Source organism: Populus euphratica, unplaced genomic scaffold (genome assembly GCF_000495115.2).
Source record: "Populus euphratica unplaced genomic scaffold, PopEup_1.0 scaffold225.1, whole genome shotgun sequence".
Classification (NCBI taxonomy): Eukaryota; Viridiplantae; Streptophyta; class Magnoliopsida; order Malpighiales; family Salicaceae; genus Populus; species Populus euphratica.
Window position 1 is genome coordinate 75,314 of NW_011500107.1, and position 5,770 is coordinate 81,083.

The following is a 5,770-nucleotide window of genomic DNA, read 5'->3' on the forward strand; positions in this document are numbered from 1 at the left end:
TCCCTTCACAATGCAAAAGTTTTTTTCAAGTTTGATCTTTAGGCTGGATTTTGGCAACTTGGCATTCATACTAAAGACATATATCAAACAGGTTTTTACATAACAGATCATCATTATCAATGGCAAGTCATGCCCTTTAGTCTAAAAATAGCATCCTCATTATTTTAAAAAGACATAATTAAAGTATTTAAGCTCATGCTTCAATCCACTTTAATCTACATTGATGATGTGTTACTTTTCTTACAATATAAAGAGTCACATACTACTTTATTAAAGCAATTTGCAAATATTGTTCGCCACCATGGTATCATATTTTCTGAAAGCAAGATTCTCATTTGTCAAAAGAAATTAGAATTTATTGGCATGATCTTCAGAGATCGTGTTTATACACTTGGCACCCATATAGCTAAAGAACTCCAAAAGTTTGCAGATGACCCCTTCATGAGAAAACAAGTACAACAATTTTTGGGAATTATCCAATATCTCAGAAATTTTATCCCTGGAGTTGTAAAGATGACATGGTCACTTCAACTCATGCTAAAGAAAGATGTTGCCCCTGGACAAAAAAACAAACACAAGCTATCAAACAATTAAAGACAACCATAAAAAAATTACATGTTTTAATCATTTTATTACTAAGATAACGCATATTCCAAACTTATTCAAATGACAAGTTTTGGAGTGTTATACTCCTCGAAAACAAAGATGGTCACCGACACATATGTAGCTATAAAAACGGGTCTTTCAAAGAGTCAGAAACTCACTACCACTCTACTTTCAACGAAATCTTGACTGTAAAGTATAGCATCCAAAATTTTAAGTTCCACCTAGCAGCCTATCACTTAACAATTGTCATGTAGTGTTCCCTATTTTCAAAAATATTACAGTTCAAACGAAAGATGTTTTCTCATCCATAGCTTTTGTGATTAGCTGAGTGGTTTTCTAAGTACACCTTCACTATCGAGAATATAAAAGGCAATAAGAACTTGATTCTAGACATGCTCACCCGTCCACCCAAATCACAAACATTACTCCTTCCATTGATTCTTAAGGCTTCCTCCTCCACCTAAAACAAAATTCTTAGCAAATGAATTACCTTCTCTTGCTTAAGATATGGTTCTTAACAACACCATTGACCTTCGGGCAAAAGACAAACTCTTTAGCCTTCAAGACTACCTTTTTCTCAATTATGATATGAATTCCCTTTGTTTTCAAAGCTTAGGCATTCATCCCAAATACCCTTTCATTCACCTTTTCACCTTCAAACCTGCTAGATTATTCCTCAAAGAACTTTACTTTTTCTTATAGTACTTTTTTCACTTTTCCTCAAAGAACTTTACTTTTTCTTATAATACTTTTTTCACTTATACCATATTGTTATCGAGTTTCCCACTGATTTCTTTCTCTCCAAATTTCTCAGAACATCTTGTCCAGCACTGTTGCAACAATACTTGAAAGTTCCTCATATGGTTCTACAACCCTATACAATGGATCTCTCTTCTTCAACAAGAATAATCTAAATGGCCTGATACATAGACCTGCTGGATTGAAATACAATGCAATACACTTTGCAACAAATCTATTAAGCAAGCTTTTGCTTATTTGTTCTTTGTTTTCCTATTCACATGCCCTTCAAAGCCTCAGCAGACAATTTGATTACAAGTTTTTCTTATATTGTAGTATACAACACCTATCCATACTCTCCATATGACAACCCCTTAACTAACTTTCAGGACATTGCAAAAAATAGTTTGCCTTAAAACCAACATTATTCCTGATAAAATATGACCTTAAAGAACAAATCCAAACAAAGAAATTGACTACAATCTGTATGACCCTTAATATTCTGCTTATATTCATGACTTGAAGATACCACAACAAAAAACTTCAACAAATAATTTTGGGAATACCAAAACTTTTGGAACCCCATGAGATGTACACGCTTACTGAAAATCACTATGTGTTAGCCCTACAATCCAAACTATTCATGATCAGGATGACCTTTTAGATCAAAATCTTTCCAGATCATGAACCTATTATCAACATATATTAATGTGTTATATTAGCTTATCATTTCTATTTAGTGTTTGCCATGTCATAAGTCATTTAAAATAAATATCATGTGAGTGTGCATTATTGAGTGTGCTTTAGTTTATGCTTGGTAATGTAATGAGTGATGTAAGCAAAATCCTCTAAATAATATATATAAAGGTTGTGTGTAATGTTTTAAAGCAAAACCTTGAGGGGTAGAACCCAAAGGAGAAGCCTCTTAAATAAAGAATTTGCTTTTCTAACTCCCTATTTTTCAAGTCCCTTCTCCCCTTACATAATACCTTAAAGTGAAGCTTTTATTATCATCTGAAGAGACATGACACTTTAATGGATAGTTGTTAAGTGCCTAGAGAGTTGGTCGTGTTAACACTCTGTCAGAGCATATGTCTCTGCATATTAAGTCAAGTCAACAAGTTATATATATATATCAATGAAGAAAAAACACTTAACACTAGGAAAAATTCATGGTAGGCTACATTATCTATTTGTTTTTTCATTATAGCCATCGAGTTTTTAAGCTTGGCAATTCCACCCTTAAAAGATACAACACCATGGTGTTTTTTATTATTAATAATTTTTTTCAATTTGTATAATCTCACATGTGTTGAGTTTTGATGGATATTCCAATATGAATTGGGTTATGATTTTTCAAAATCATGATTTAATTAAGGTTGAAAATATAAATTATAAAAAAGAGACCATCTTTGACAGAACAAATTTACCTACTTGGATTTAGTAGGGAAAACTTTAGTTTGACCTCTTAAATTTTAATTTTCCTATCATTGGGTGTTTGTTGTTATGGGAATTCATGTTTTGATATCAAGCTTTTTTTTCTTTATATTTCAATTCTTGTGTATTGAGAAAAATGAGAGAAAGTTGTTGGAAAATTTTAAGGAGAGAACACCTGAATGACTACATTTCAACTACAAAAAATATCAATCTTTATGCCAATTAATTCATCTTCTTGAGTGAAGTTTAATAAAGATGTTTTCTTGTAAACATATCAGAAAAGTAGATTAGGGTCCGTTAAGTTTTTTATTTGTAAATCATTAAAGAAAAAACTTTGTATAACTAATTCACCATGGATCTCAGTATTTATTTTGAATAGTGCAATTTTTTTTCCTTTTCAACCATCAAGCTTATAATCTTTGCAATTTCATCCTTAGAAGTTACAATACCAAGGTTTTTTTTTTCATTTCAATTTGCATTTTCTAACATATGATAAGTTTTGATGGATATTCAAATATGAATTAGTTTTGATTTTGCAAAATTAGGATTTAATTGTTGTTAAAAATATAAATTATAAGAATAAGGATCAAATTTGATAAAACAAAAAATTTCCCATTTTGATTTTGTTGTGGAAAACTTCAATTTCATCCCTCAAATTTCAATTTTTCTATTATTTGATCTATGTTATTTTGAAAATTTATGTTTCGATACCAAACTTTATTTATTCAAGATTTAGTCATTGTGTGTTGAGTGAGGAGAGAGAGAGATATTGCTGAAAAATTTTAAGGAAAAAGAAAATGCTTGGATGGTCATATTTCAACACCTTTATATCAATAGGTTTGTCCTCTTTAATGGAGTTCATTTAAGGTGGTGCTTTCTTATAAACATGCTAAAAAATATATTAGGGTCCATTAAGTTTTTCTTATTGGTAAATCATTGCATAAAAAACATTTTGGCACTAGGAATAATTTATTATGGATTTTGTTCATTTTAAATAGTGTAATTTTTTTCCATTTCAACCATCAAGATTTTAATCATTTTAATTTCATCCTCAAAAGTTACAATACCATGGTCTGTTTATTCATTTTTTTCAATTTGTGTTATCTTATATGTGTTAAATTTTGATGGATGTTTGAATATTTGGTTATGAAAAATCAAGATTTAATTAGGATTGGAAATAAAAACTATAAAAATAAGGATCATATTTGACAAAAAAATAAAAAATGCCCTGTTTAAATTTTTCATGAAAAACTTCAATTTGATACCTCAAATTCCATGTTTTTTTATCATTTGGTCCTTGTTATTTTGGAAATCCAAACTTCCTTCAATTTGATACCTCAAATTCCATGTTTTCTATCATTTGGTCCTTGTTATTTTGAAAATCCAAACTTCTTTTTCTTCATGTTTTCTTGAGAGATGTGAAAGAAAGTTGATAAAAAACTTTTAAGGAGAGAGAAAATGCTTGAATTGTCACATTTTAGCTAAAAAAAAAATCATAAACTAGACTTCAATAGAAGTGGTGTTTTTTTATAAACATGCCAAGAAAAATCAACCGAGATCTATTAATTTTTTATATTCTTTTAATTTGTTTTTAATTATTTGAGGATGTTTTGATGTTAGAAAAAAGTTTATTGAGGTTCTTAACTTTTTATAGGGTTTTTTAGGTACTTTTAGGTAAAACCAAGTTGAAAAACTAATTCTTGTAGTCCAAATACCTGTACCACCCTTTTCCAATCAAATCTAACAAATGATAAGTCACTAGCCACCTAACAAATAATAAGTCACTAGCCACGACAAACAACTTGTCTCGGTTATTTAAAAAAAAAGAAATAGAGTAAGCCAAAGACTCTTAGGTGCCCGGACATAAACTACCAAGCCCATAACACCTGGGTTTTTATATGATAGGTCATGCACTATGATTCAAAGAGATGGCCTATCATAGCTCTCTCTTCTTCTTTTTAGATTATTTTTAAAAATATTGATTAATGTTATCTCTCTTATTTTTCAAAACTATTTGTTTTAACTTTATTTTTCATGTCCATCTCTTAAAAAAAAAATAGTTTCTTGTCTTAGTATTTTGTTAGCTATGGCAACGATATCTCAATTTATCAGTCCATGTAATTTTTAATTTATTTTATCAAACATAAACATTATAATTTTCCTTTCTCCATTTATAAAGAAAATATGATGCATAAATATGCATCCCTGACTTGGTCATTCATTTAGAAATTAACGCTACAAGTTTACATACAACCACATTAATCTTGGTAAAAGATGTTTTAGATGTGCATGGTTCTAAGTTAATGCCAAAGAAAAACAGATATTGGTTATAGCTTTCTTGCTATGATCCAGACAAGGCGTTACTTGTATGCGTGCGTGTGCCTCTTGAATTTCCTAGAACCAAAATGGTTGTGAGCGATGCTAGTTGCTAGTTGTCGGGAAACTTCTTCAAGCTAGGGCTTCTTATCAATTGTTAAAATTGATATTATTTAAATGTTTCAAGAGAATGAAAACAGCATATTAAAATAAAAATGGAAGTCATATTATATTTAATAAGTGATTATCAATAAAGACGATGGAGTATGAAGGTGATTACTTCTTTTTTTTTTTTTATTAACGTGGAGTATGAAGGTGATTACTTCTTAAATAGATGGAAGATGGAGGTGGTTACTTTTTAAATGCTGAAGATATTTCTGTAACAGATAAATAAATAAATCTGCCGTACCCAAGATCCTGGCTAAATAGGCAAAAACAAGCCCAGTCTACGAGTCTTGAACAGGGTGAGCGTAGCATCGCCCAGTCCATAGTCTTAAAGTTATTAAAAAAAAGAAAAAAGAATAGGAAGTCGCTAGAAAGTAGAAGCAAAAACAATAATGCTAAATCTTATTCAAAATATTCCCTGAGAACAGTTGTAGAAAAAATCTCAACCATTGAATTCGTGGGATCCATCCATGAGATTCCCTCACAGGGTTGGACTTGCAATTGGGGG